The following is a 14236-nucleotide window of genomic DNA, read 5'->3' on the forward strand; positions in this document are numbered from 1 at the left end:
CTTCCCTCCGGCTTCCGTTTCCTTCTCTATGAAATAACCATTCATTGAGCTCTTATGACATGTTTGGTTCAGTACTAAGCACTTTCCATGAGTTGCATTTTCATTACAACAGCCCTTTGAGATAGGTAATGTCCTCCTTCTTCTTCTTTTTTTTTTTTTTTTTGATACGAAGTTTCGCTCATTGCCTAGGCTGGAGTGCAGTGGCGTGATCTTGGCTCACTGCAACCTCTGCCTCCCGGGTTAAAGCGATTCTTCTGCCTCAGCCTCCTGAGTAACTGGGATTACAGGCATGCACCACCACACCCAGCTAATTTTGTATTTTTAGTAGAGACGGGGTTTCACCATGTTGGTCAGGCTGGTGTCGAACTGCTGACCTCAGGTGATCTGCCTGCTTCGGCCTCCCAAAGTGCTGGATTACAGGTGTGAGCCACTGTGCCTGGCCAGTAATGTCCTTCTTTTACATGGAACAATACTAAGGCTCAGATGTCAAGTCTCTTTTCCAGGGTCACATAGATAATGAGAGGCAGGGCTGGATTCAAATTTAGGTCCTTACCCCCTGGTACTCTGCTGCCTTGAAGAGGATCATGTCTGTGGAACAGAGGGTTTTGGAGATTGCTTGTTGGAAGTGGAGTAAATAACAGAGGGAATCAGTAGTGAGTTTTTTTTCCTTGCCTCTGTCATAAACCCTATGCCCATCATTTTACCCTCTAGTTTCTGGGTCAGGTGAATGGAGTCAAGAAATCCAGCTGTCTGTTATCATTGATGACAGGGTTTTGCTGCACACCCTGTGGTCTGCTGTTTTGCTGATTCTCTACCTCCCCCGCTTCACCCCCATTCCCCTGTTGCTCGTTCAGGTACGGGGGATGTGAGTGAGAGGGGTTGGGGTGGGGATATCTGGAAGTTGATCTCATCACCCCAGCCGGAATCTGCTCTGACCCTGCCTCTTCGACAGCTCAGAGGCTTACCTTGTGGAAAGTGTGGCAGAGCTAAACGTAGCCGACTTTTTCCAGTGGGTGCGAAAAATAACCGCCACTAAGGTGTGTCTTCTTGTGCTTCTACCGCTCAGAAATAGACTGAGGTTGTGTTTGTTTTTGCTCAAACTTTCCTAAAGAGGAAACCCCCTCCCCAATGTTGACCAGATCTATGTATCATCTTTCCGGATGTGAATTATTTCGGCTCTGTGCTATGAGAACTGGGGTACGGTGGGAAGTAATTGTTTTTCTGGCTCTCATCACGTCCTGGTTCCTGGTTGCTTTTCTTTACCTGAGAGGGCCACAAAAGATACCACTCTCTTGAGAGTTCCAAGTTCCCCTTCAGCAAGACCCTCATTCCTCTGGGGAGAGAGGGAGGGTTGGCCATGTTACGTTCGAAAGAGCCTGGGTAGTGGAATTGGCCATATTTAGTGGTGAGAGCCTGTGATACTTATTTAACCTTTCTGGGCCTTGTTTCACTCACTACTTTTGTTTTTTTGAGACGGAGTCTCGCTCTGTCACCAGGCTGGAGTCCAGTGGCGGCTGGGACTACAGGCACCCACCACCACGCCCAGCTAATTTTTTGGTATTATTTAGTAGAGACGGGGTTTCATCATGTTAGCCAGGATGGTCTCCATCTCCTGACCTCGTGATCCGCCCACCTCGGCCTCCCAAAGTGCTGGGATTATAGGCGTGAGCCACCGCGCGCCCAGCCTTCACTCACTTCTTGAAATGGAGATGGTCAACAGGGTTGGTGCTGAATTAATGAAGTAAGATCCAGAAATCACTAGAGCTGTGATGGGCACATGGTCACTGCAGCGGTGAAGAACTGACCCTCTGTCCCTTGTGTTGTTTAGGCCTCATCTCTGCGTGGTCCTCACTGGCTCTGAGTTCTAGTGTGTAGTGTCCACAGTGCTACTCTCCATGGGGGTTGTGTTGACTGTGAGGTGGTGCAGAGAATGTCGCTGTCCTTGTGAGCATATGACAGCAAGACACTGGCCCTGGAATCCTCGGTGTCACATGTGGTCTGCTGACAGGAAGAATGTGCTTTTGTTGTTGTTGTTGTTGTTGTTGAGGCAGAGTCTTACTCTGTCACCCAGGCTGGAGTGCAGTGGCATGATCTCGGCTCACTGCAACCTCTACTTCCCAGGTTCAAATGATTCTCCTGCCTCAGCCTGCTGAGCAGCTGGGACTACAGACGTGCACCACCACGCCCGGCTGATTTTTGTATTTTTAGTAGAGATGGGGTTTCACCATGTTGGCCAGGCTAGCCTGGAACTCCTAGCCTTTAGTGATCCACCTGCCTCGGCCTCCCATAGTGCTGGGATTACATGTGTGTGCCACCCTGCTCGGCCAAGGATGTGCTTTTGACTGAGGGTGGAAAGTCAGCGGCTGCAGCCCAAGAAGCTAGAGCCAGGGACAGTGCCTTTGGTGAGAAGCTTGGGGGTCTAAAGAAATCAGAGGAGAAAATAATCTCTTGTGTGCTCGGCCCTCACTCAGATCAGCAGCCCCTCGGGTCCCAGCTAGACGTCCTTTGTGGAAGGCTTTTTTTTCTCCCCCTCACCCTCAAAACTCCAGGATTAATGTGCTATTCCGTTTTTTCTACTGTTCTCTGTCTCCCCCCAACCCATCAGCATTCTGAGAAATGCTGTGGTGGAAGAAAAAACAGCCCTATAACCAGTACAAACAAAAAGCCAAGACATAAAAAAAAAAAAAAAAAGAAAAAAAAAAGGGGAGATTTTGATGCCAGGAAGCCGTGGCATTCACTGGAAATATATCAGTGATAAAATAACAGGCTACAGGGTTTATTTTATTTTATTTTTAAGTCAACAGGCCTGAGTGTTGGTAAAGATTAGATACCTAGCAATCCTTGCATTTCTTCTTGGGGTGGGGGGCAGAAGGGAATGGAGAGGAAATGAAGGCAGATTGCTGCTAAGTGAGGCAGGAAGGCAGGGAGTTTATTATGGAATGTCATCGGTAGGTTTCCCCATGATTTGATCCCAAGCTGGTGTGGAGTGAGGCGTAACCTGTTGGCTCAACAGATAGTGAGAATCAAACTTAGTGGAGTTGTAGATCCCGTTTCCCGCAGCAGACAGCAAGATGTACAAGCCGTCCACTGTAGGAATGACATGCTGTAAAATGGCTGCAATGTCAAGTGTAGTCATGGATGGGTGGGAAGATCAGACAAAGGCACCACACAGGTAAATCAAATGGGACTGACTTACCGAAATGAACCAGAAGGAAGTCAGGACAGTGAGAAGGTCTGATAGATAAGCAGTATTCTGCAGGCAGATGAAGGAGCAAGTTTCAGGCTCCCAAATGTTTACCAGTGAGTCCACATTACAGAGGATAATGCCTGAGGAAGGGGAAGCTCATCTCAGGAGTCTGGAACACTGGACTCTCCCTTTCTCATTCTGAAAGGCTGGAGCAGTTCTGCATGTAGGCTTCTCTGGATATGGTCTAGGAATCAGCTCAACCAGGCCAGGTGCACCTGATCATTCTCAGAGTTACGTACATATGCTGTAAGATTGCAGGGAACAGTGTAGTTGACTTAAGTGTGAACATAGTCCTCGTTTATAGTCCCTAGTCTCCCGTGGCTCATACAGCTTGGTCTTTATGTATTTCTGAATTTAGTGCAGCAGAAGCACAATGGGGTCTGGTTTCCAGGGTCCCCTGGATCTTATACAGACAAGCACATAGGTCAGCTGCAGTGCATGTCCTGCACAGACACCATCGTCGCAACTCTTGCCTGGTTCCTTGTTTTTTTTTTTTTTTTTTTTTTTTGAGATGGAGTCTTGCTCTGTCTCCCAGGCTGGAGTGCCGTGGTGTGATCTTGGCTCACTGCAAGCTGTGCCTCCCAGGTTCACGCCATTCTCCTGCCTCAGCCTCCCGAGTAGCTGGGACTACAGGCGCCCACCACCATGCCCGGCTAATGTTTCGTATTTTTAGTAGAGATGGGGTTTCACCGTGTTAGCCAGGATGGTCTTGATCTCCTGACCTTGTGATCTGCCCGCTTCGGCCTCCCAAAGTGCTGGGATTACAGGTGTGAGCCACCACACCTGGCCTCTTGCCTGGTTCTTGAAGGGATTCTCAGGAACCACAGGGAATGTCTGAGCCAGCTTTCTGGATCCATGTGTACAGCCCTTCCCAGAGGCTTTGTGGAGCCAGCTCTACAGTGCATGAGCCATGGGGCTAAGATATCAGAGTTCTGCCTGGCCCTTGGCCTTGGGCTCTCTCAGATGGTCAGCTGCTCTGTATTTAGTGGTTGATCATGTAGAAGGCCAACAGGTGTTGACCTTGGTTTAGGCTGCTTTTGGAATTTTTGAGGTTTCCTGAGACTCTTGGTTTTCTTTCATCATCCTGTCCAGAACCTCTGATGTCAAACTAAATTCTGTTTGAAAAAGGGTATACTGTAGAACAATGATAGCCGCAGCAATAGTATTAATAATACCTTTTATCGGTTGCAGCATTTTCTTCTTTGCAAAGCACCTCTAATGACTTTATCTCTCTTGCCCTCACAGCCTTCCTTGAGGGGGTACAGGTCCGTAATTCCATATCTGTGATAATGAAGTCTGAAAAGCCCTGAAAACTAAAAGGTTTGCAGTAAACTCATTTAGTGGCAAAACCTGATCTGCACTGACGTGAGGCTATATTTATCCTGCTTATTTTGAATATTCATATGTTTTGCTGCAAAAATATTAATGGGTTTGATTACAGAGTGCTGCCCTAGACTCCGCTGGCGCTGTTAAACATGATAGGTGTCACAGTACCTTTCTAAAATCTGAACGGTTTTGGTCGTCTAGAGGTTTTGGATAAGGGATTGTGAACGATTATCATTCTCTATTGACAAATGAGAAAAATGAGATTTGGAGCAAGTAAGTGACTTGCCCATGGTCACACAGCTATAAATGGGTAAAACCAGGCACTCAGCTTGCCTTCTAATTCACAGTCCTGGGCGCTCTGCACCAGGCCATATAAGAACATGAGCATTGCTCTTCTGGGTCAAATCCATCTGACCTAGTCTTTGGTTGCCAACACCATCCCCAAGACACCACCATTGGAGGCTACAGCCATCTTCCTTGACGTCAATCCTAAAGGTCAGGTGTATACCAGCTTCTCTTAGTAGCTATTTATGGCTGCCTTGTCATTCACAGATTTGCCAAAATCCTTTTTGAATCCATTTCTATTTCCAGGAAGTATCCTTTTTAGGGGTGATGATAAACTTAAGTTTACAATCTCCTGGGCTCCTGGAAATCTGGTCTTTTGGAGAAGTTGTTGGTTGTGAAGATAGGAAGATGGCAGAAGGCTTTGTAGTGGTGAGGCCAGGTCTAGACCCAGCTCTGCATTTTTCAGCTCTGTCACCATTGACATCGTTTTATTCATCGTGAGCCTTAACTTCTTCGTTTTTAAAACTAGGCACTTCAGTGAGCTCTTTCTGGATTGTTGAGCTCTTTAAAAAATTCTTTTATTCTTTGTGTACCCACTTATATCTTCATGAAGTCCTTTTGGTTAATTGAATTTTGCTGTTTTGGAATCTGGATTGGCAGTTCTGCCAGCTAAGTAGGGGGTCAGTTTGATTTGATTCTGTGTGTTCTGACTTTTTTTTTTTTTTTAAATACTTTAACCTGCTTAGGGTTACTGAGCCATCTGGGATCTAGACTGAACTCTTGGAACTTTTGAAGATGATTTCCTTTATTTTGTTTTCAATGGAGGAAAGTTGCCCACTCTTTCATCTCAGTGAGAAGTTCCATTTTAATTTGCCGTCACTATTGGATGGAGCTGCTAATTGCTGGGAGGGAGAAAGCTATAGTTTAGCAACACGTTTTCCTCCTGCTCGTGCTAGGAAAACTATTATGAATCTTTAAAATAGTGATTATCCTCAACTGTTAAAATCAAATTCTATTCACAGCACTTTGATTTCTTGCTAATTCAGGAGAGAAACCTTTCCAATCACTTTAATTTTTTTTTTTTATTAATCAATTTAAAGCAAGTCCTGCTGAAAGTCCAAGTATATACGACTTAGAGTCTTACTAAATGAATGCAGGTGTGCCTCAGTTTGTCCATTGGAGGAGGGTTTCTGCGTTTTCCCTAACTAAAGATTTTCTCTTCTGTTTTGGCTGCGTGCCTGGGATGAAAGCTCTTAGTCTCTGGCAGTTATTTAAGTGGTAAGAGATTTGCTACGACTCTCCCCCACCCCCACGTTTTACAGATAGGAAATGCACACTTTGACTGTCCAGGTCAGAATTCTGATTTTGCTACTTACTAACTGTGACAGTGGTTGTGTTACTTAACTTCTCTGTGCCCTGTTTGCTCATTTGTGAAATAGAAACAATGGTAGTAGCTACTTCATTGGGTTGTTACAAGGATTCATCAGAAAACATTTATCCTGTGTGAGGAATGGCGGCACAAAGTCAGTGCCCCCTAAGTGTTTGCTAAGGTGTTTTTCTTGTCATTGTGTGAAGTCGGTCATGCTAGCCGTGCAGGGTGAAAAATGTGTTCATGCTGGTCCAGATCCTGCTTTCTCCCTGAGACCGTTTTTCCGCATAGGTGTCGATCCGTACAGTGCTGTAAAACGGCTGCCTCGGGCACCTCATGTTTGCGTCTGAGACACTGCATCTGCGTCTTCCCCAGAAGCTGATCTCTTTACTCTGGTGGCCAGGGTACTCTTTGTCCCATTGACCTGAGGCCTGGTGAGTCGTTCCAGTTCTCGTTTAAATTTAGCTGGGCACTACTCCACTGCCATCGGGTCCAAGTGCTGGGGAGGCTCACCGACGCGGTGTCCTGTCGCCTGTGCACATCACTGTGCTTATGACAGAGGAGCACAGATACCACCTAACTGATGGGGGTCCTGGGGCTGGGCTTGTGGGTGTCGGGGGTTCCAGAGCTCCTTTCCTGGCCTGCCTGTCAGTGCAGGATGCTTCTAAAATGTGGACTCAGCAGACATTGTTTTGAGTGCTTGCTACTTGTCAGATTCTGTGCTAAGTGCACTCACAGCCAGCATCTCCGTAAGCCCTCTAGCTGTCCTGTAAGGTGGGTATCAGTTTCACATTCTCAGATGGGCTGAGGGAAGCCCAAGAGGTTAGTGGACTTTTCTGTAGTAAGAGTTGTACCAGGAGTTGTGCCCAGGTCTTCTGGCTCCATGCTCTCTGCAGCTGGGTGATCAGGGGGCTCATTGCTTTCACCAGCTCTGGCCTCAGTTCCTCTGGTGGCTTCTTGCGAGGAGGAAGGTTACTGCAGAGGGTTCATCTCTTTGGGGGCCCAGGCCACATAGATCCAAGGACTACTACGTCATCTCTTACCAACACAGAGAGATCAGCTTCTAGTGATAGAGGCGTTTTATGCTGACTTGAAAAACAGAAAAAGAGAGAAAAAAGAAACCCATTTACAAAAATAAAAATCCCATGCTGTTAATTTCATGCCAGCATAATCAGAAATTCCCCTTTCTACTGTTTCCCCTTAAAAGCCCCGGTGTCCTTATTATGCTGGTGCAGTCTGGAAAAACTATGGCTGGGTTTTGCCTACGTGAGGCTTATCTCTGCAGCTGCAAGGAGGGGATCCGGTACTTTTTTGTCAGCATGGAAACTTCGGCTAAATACTTAGAAAAACCTTCTTAATTCTAAATGTCTAGCTCACTTTCAACTCTGTCCTCGGGACCTGATTTTCTTCGGTGTGAACAGATTGTGTTCAGCATTGCAGTAGAAAGGTTCTAAGTTAGGTAAGAGAAAGGACTTCCTGAGACACTGGGGTGTTACTTAGAAAGTTGTTAGAAGACTGTCACAGACATTTTGATGAAGGGGGGGACATTCTGGGCCAGTTGAAGTGGTTTTTAGAGTTCTTTCCTCTTTAGGGCCATTTGGTTCCCCCAGAAATAAGAAGAAAAGACATATACACGCATGTAAATCACCACCACCAGGCTTGCTAAGAACAAGTCAAATGTGCCATCATACCGGTGGGAGATGGGGTGGTACTGCAGGGGCAGAAAGACTGACGTCTGATGGACCTGGGTTTGAATACTGGTGCTCCATGGTGAATTTGGGCAAATGACTTCACCTCCGTGAAGCAGCAGTATCCTCTTCTGTGAAGCGAGGTTAGCCCCTACCTCTCAATGTGGTTTGTAAAGTATATTAATGAGATCACTTGTAACCTAAAGCACACAGAGTGTGAGGCCACCTCCCTACTTCCCGCTTCTCTCATGACCTCAGCCTGACAAGGGAGCCACTGAGCCCCCTGCCACCCTCACCCAGCGTTGTCCTCTAAGTGGATTAGCTCAGCATTGCGATCTTAATGCCATTAGGCCTGTTGGCATGGCTCTCCTTGCCATAGTGAGAAGCAGATGTGGCCGACCATAATGGCCCTTAGGGTGATCCATCGGGTCCACAGTGCTGGGGTGACCATTATTAGTGTTAATTTGGGGGAGCTTTTTATGGTAGCTGGGGGAAATGTGGAGGGATTGTTAGAAATTTATTTAAGCTGTTCAGCAGGTTAGCTGCTGCTGGGGTCTACTATGGCAAAACCTCAGCTCCCCCCACCCATCTCTTTAAGGAAAGTCCCTCCCCAACACTGAAGCCCAGGCCTGATTACTTCCAGAGTTGGAGAGACAACTTAGCAGGCTCTTGTTTCTTGCCGATGTACCTTATTAGTAGCACCTGGCATCATAACCCACTAATGGGAACCAGTGCTCTCCTCCTGCGTGGCCAGTGACAAGTAGCCCTGTCAGCCGGAGCTCGCCGTGCGAGGAAGTTCCTATTAGCTTTATGGTCAGGAGAACTTGTCCTGTTCAGGAAATGAATGTTGCCGCTAAAGGTCCGCGGCCCTGACCCTGGCGGCATAACCTGTGCGGGCCGGGGAGACCCTGTGCAGGATGCTTGGGATTTCAGCCCCTCTCTGGTTCTTGTCATATGTAAAGAGGGAATCATTGTGGTATGTTTCAGCCTTGAACTTTTGATTTACGCAGTGAGGGCGACTTAACCGTTTCCATGCCTGGACGGCTGTGCCGTGTTCTGAGCGTATGTGCCTAGGTACGTGTGTGTGGGGTGGTCAAGGGGAAGGAGAGACCCCCACATGCTAGCAGGGGCTATTTTTGGGAGGGGGTAGATTTCAGGGGAGGATTCGTTTTCTTTTTTCTTTTTCTTGCATTCTTGCAGCCTCTACATTTCCTGCGATTGTTGGCTGCAAAGTGTTAAGAAGCTGGAGAGCATTGTGTCTGGAATTGAACCTGGGTTCAAATTAGTCTTCTGTCTCTTAGAGGCTGTGTGACCATGGCAAGATTCCTCACCACTCACTTCCTCATCTGTGAGATGAAATTAATAACTTCTGATTCCTACTGGTGGTGGAGCAGTGTTGTTACGTAGGTGATGTATAGAGAATACATGGCCCAGCGTCAGGCCAGTGGTGTGGCCTCAGGTTGTATACTTGAAAGGATGTGTATACTTCAGTATTTTTTCCATTGTGAAATTTAGTTTTTTTTTTTCTTTTTCTTGAGACAGAGTCCTACTTTGTTGCCCAGGCTTGAGTGCAGTGGTGTAATCTCTGCTCACTGTAACTTCTGCCTCCTGGGTCCAAGTGATTCTTGTGCCTCAGCCTCCCAAGTAGCTGGGACCACAGGGGTGCACCACCATACCTGGCTAATTTGTGTGTGTGTGTGTGTGTGTGTGTATATATATATATATATAAAATATATATATATATATTTTTTTTTAGTAGAGGTGGGGTTTCGCCATGTTGGCCAGGCTGGTCTCAAGCTCCCTACTTCAGGTGATCTGCCTGTCTCAGCCTCCTAAAGTGCTGGGATTATAGGCGTGAGCCACCACACCTGGCATAAGTTTTTAAAAATTATCAAGAATGGCATAGCGCTTTTTTGCTCATTAGCAGATCAAGACCGTTTCCTCCCCATCACAGCCCAAAGTCCTAAAGAAAGGCTACTTAAGTTGTTCGTTTTCTTTTGTTTCCCCCACGAGTAATGTTTCTAAGTGTGATTTTTGCAGAGAACAGCAGTGTCTGACCTCATTCTTGAGGGGAACTTTTCTGCCTGCCTCTGCTTGAGAAACAATGTTTGTGAGTTGTCTGGCAAATGGATGCATTACTTTTGCTGCTGTTGCTGCCGCTGCCGTTTTAAAGGCCCCTGGTGACAAAGGAGTGAACTGCACTTTCGGGGAAAGCATGCCGGAATCTGGCCCAGAAAAGAGGGGCCGCTGGGGGAAGGGTTTGGAGATGACGCCTCCTCAGGAACTTTAAAAGAAATCTGTCCATCTGTCTCTGGCATTTATGGCATCGTTGACAGCAGTTCAAGGAAAAATAAAAATAAGTTCTTATCTGATTGCGGGGCTGATTGCAAAGCCAAAGGACTAGAGTGGCCAGTGAGTCGGGCGGCTGGATCTGGAGTTTTGGAGAAAGGGCCACTGGCTCATGACTGGGCACGCACGCTCACGGAGGCAAGTTCTCACCTCCTTGTGGGCTTCTCTTCACTTTACGTGGAAAAACTGTGTACGTCTCAAATTAAAAGCAGCTCTTGCCCCGCTTAGAGCCGGTGAAAGCTGCTTCGAAGGCGTTTGTAGAGTAGGGATTGGAAATGTTCAATGCAAAAGTTAAATCGTGACAGTTGTCCCCTAAATGATCTGCTAAATTAAGGATCCTCTAACATTTGTGAGTCTACCTCCCTGCATCCCCCCCCACCCCCACCCCCGCCCCCTTGGCAGAAGGGATAAAGATGGTACCTAAAAACAATGTGAAGCGGCTGCTAAATCGAGTGACTCTAAAAACATTTTTCTTTCCTTGAAGTTCAGTGTGGAAAACCAGACTGGACTTGTCAGGGATGCAGACCTATATAGGGCTCATGTGCCGGGCCCCTTTCCTCAATTTCTAGCACAATGGTTTTCATTGCCACCTCTCCCGCGTCTTTTCCCCCTTCGTAATTATCCACTATTTTACTTTCTGTGTCCTGACAGCTACAAGAGTAGTTTTTGTTTTTTTGAGCTGAGTAGCTGCTAAATATTCCCCAGCAGCCAGATTCAATGGCTGGGGGGAGAATAGGCCAAACCTTGGCATCCCCTGTTGCAAAAGTGAAAAATATTTCTGTTTGCAGTTAATTTTAGTGGCAAGCAGATCATGTTAACTGGATGTAATTGCTTCCAGATATGGCCGAAGGTTTTGTGTGTTGAGATGAAGGGTCTGGTAAGTGCTTACTTCCTGTGTAAATTAGCCTATTCCATTCAGTCTTTCATTCTGGCCAGCCCTGGATTCTGTCATTCTGCTCCCATTTTCCCCCTCCCCAGCCTGCAGCCTGGTGTGAGAAGCTGCTTGCTCTGTTCCTCCAAGTGTAATTCTTTTGTCACTTGGAGCCACTCTCCTCTTGGTTCTTGATGTGAGTTTGCCCTTAAAATAATGAGAAGGGTTTGAAAAGATGCCACCTGGACCCCAGGCCACCTCCCGCCTCTTTCCCAGCAAAGGCAGATCTGAAGAGCATCTCCTGGTCACGTGGGTTGCATCTTGGAACCCAGAACTCCTGGTTTTCTATGTGTGTTTCTTTTTTTTTTTTTTTTCCCCTACTGCCCTCTGACCCCCCACTCTCACCTTGGAGAACACCTTCTCTTTCTCTCAGTTAGTCTGACACCTCCTCAACCTGAACTAAGCACGTTCCAGTGGGTCCGAAATCTCAGAAAAAATGAAACGGCTGTTGCGCAGAGGAGAGGCTTGTGGCCACAGAAAGGAGTTGCCTCATCAGACGTGAAGCCGCCACCTTGCCTTGCAAAGCAGGCTGCACCTCCCGACACACCTGCCCCTCCCTGAAAGAAAGGGAGGGGAAAACCCACCCAAGAGAACCTTCTCCAGGCTCCTGTGGGTTTCCAGGGTTGCGACTGAAGAAAAGTGTTAAGATTCATGTTCTCCTAAATTCTGCTTTTGTCCTGTGGCCAGTCCCACATTCTTAGTGCTATTTGCATAAGAGGTTGCTGTTTATCTTCCTATATCAGCCCCACTGATAACCCCTGTGGTCTGTTTAACAACCTATGAGGAGTAGATTACTTGATAAATGCCAGTATTTCCAATATGCAAAGATAAACTGTTGGGGTCAGGGTGAGGGGTGGTGTGTTATGAACGAGGGGACAGGTGGGGAGCTAGGACCCTCTTTTAGCTGGGGTGGAGAAGTGTGAAAGAGCCTCATGAAAGAAAACAGCTTGTCACATACAACAGCTGCATTTATCATACAGTTGATCAGCTTCCTGCCCTCACCTACTTTTCTCCTCCTTCATGTGGACATGCGGAGTCTCTGAGAACATTGCATCGAGTGGGTTGCCTATGCCCATGTTAATAACAGACGGGAAAGCGTGGAGGTTATCTTTGCTTTTTAAGTTCCCATCTTTTTCTCCCTTAGTCCTCTCCCACCCTCCAGGTTGTTGGCTGGTAAGCAATTGGTGCTCAGAAAAATGATGTACATCTGAAATCTTAAATGGGTGGACTTTTTCTACCTGCCCTGACTTTGCAGGTGCTTCTTGAAGAGCCTAGGAGAAAAGAAAACTTCTGACCCCATCACCTAGTCAATAAGCTGTCTGAGAATCAAACAAAAAAGTTTAGACTGGCTGCTAAAGCTAGGAACCCAGCTGATAGCTTTGTTTTGATGTCCTTGTAATGTTTGCAGATCGCAGAGGGTGCTATTTAGAGCAGGGGGCATCTACTGGGACAGACTCACTGAGAAGTTGAAACAGCTAGCTCAAAGTCCAAGAGATGCTAAAGATAGTGAAATGCAGCCCAGGAATTGAGGGGGAGGGGGTTCCTCACTCAAGAAGGAGACTTTCTGGGAGGGAGTGGGAGTGGTATTTTCTAGGGATAGTATGGAATGAAGGGAAGAAGGTAGGCTTTAGAAGGAGGTACCCTGTGGGAGGCTGAGGCAGGCAGGTCACCTGAGGTCAGGAGTTTGAGACCAGCCTGGCCAACATGGTGAAACCCCATCTTTACTAAAAATACAAAAATTAGCTGGGTGTGGTGGCGGGTACCTGTAATCCCAGCTAGTCGGGAGAGGCTGAGGCAGGAAAATCGCTTGAACCTGGGGTGGGAGGCGGAGGTTGCAGTGAGCCCCGATCCTGCCATTGCACTCCAGTCCAAGACTTTGTCTCATTAAAAAAAAAAAAAAAAAAAAGAAGACGACGACGACGGAGGCACCCTGGATGAAGACTCAGGCTCCAGAATTTACTATCTGTATGTTTGGGGAAGTGGCTTAGCTTCTCTGAGCCGCTGTTTACTTTTCTTTTGAAAAATGACCACCTTGTACATGGTGATGAGGATAAAATACGTGTAAAGTGCATAGCAGAGTGAAGGTGTACTGGGTAGACAGGTGTGATGGTGCTGTAGCCCTGTTATGGCCCAGGGGAGAAACTATGAAAGGAACCAGTGAAATCTTTTGTTTGGGGCACTGCTAAATTGATGATAGTACTAACCCGGTGCTAGCAGCCAGCAGGTGAAATAATAGGTGAATAATGTTAGTACATTCTGAATATAAAAGTTTCTACTTGCGAAGTGCTACTGCTGTTCTAAAGAAGCCACATTTCTAATAAATGATGGCTGAATCCTGTGATGCTGCCACAGCCCCACAGAGTTTGGAAATCTTCTTTGGGAGTTCTTTGTGAAGTCCGTGCTGCATTCTTTTGCTTTGCCTTTTGGGAGGGTAGATGTGACTTTTGGAAATGGTCAAAATAATGCAGTCACAAATCTGGTGACTCTAGTGAGTGGTAAGCACCGTCGGCTGCTCTGTCTGACTCGGAAGGCAGATTCTGGAAGGGGTGTGTGGGGAAGACTTGTTGGCTCAGCTCTGGGGTGAGTGTTGGCCTCACTTCTTAGGTGGGAAGTGGACAAGGCCAAGGGGCTTTTGATTTCCAGCTACTGTGGCTGGACTCCCAGTGAGGAAGGATTTGCTGCCATGGATTGCCTGGGACTGGGAAGACTCCTCGTAACTGCTGTAATGTTTCTGCATTTGTGGTTTGGCCTCCTGTGAGTTTGGGCTCCTGGGAGGCACTTCTGTTGTTAAAACAAAACAAAACAAAACAAAACAAAAAAACAATACAAAAAACCAGGACTGTCACTGGTAGATGTTGGCTGGGGCTAGAAAGAATGGATTGAGTTTTGACCCCTACACCCCAGGGAGGAGGGAAGCCTGGGAGGCACAGTGGCCTGAGTTTGAATTCTGCCTCTGCGTCTTTGGAAGGCTCTGGAAGGTTAAAGGAGCTTATGTGTTCAAATCCTAGCCTGGTACCTGGCACATACTCAGCATGTATTTT

The 14236-nt window shown here is 47.0% G+C and overlaps 2 protein-coding genes across 3 annotated transcripts in view; both read left to right on the plus strand.

Annotated features, from left to right (window-relative positions):
- Positions 1-14236, plus strand: part of REXO2 (RNA exonuclease 2) — a 1032599-nt gene that overhangs the window by 640467 nt on the left and 377896 nt on the right. The gene's annotated exons all lie outside the window — the stretch shown is intronic.
- Positions 1-14236, plus strand: part of ZBTB16 (zinc finger and BTB domain containing 16) — a 197654-nt gene that overhangs the window by 5744 nt on the left and 177674 nt on the right. The gene's annotated exons all lie outside the window — the stretch shown is intronic.

The sequence above is a fragment of the Macaca thibetana genome, chromosome 14 (assembly GCF_024542745.1).
Source record: "Macaca thibetana thibetana isolate TM-01 chromosome 14, ASM2454274v1, whole genome shotgun sequence".
Lineage (NCBI taxonomy): Eukaryota > Metazoa > Chordata > Mammalia > Primates > Cercopithecidae > Macaca > Macaca thibetana.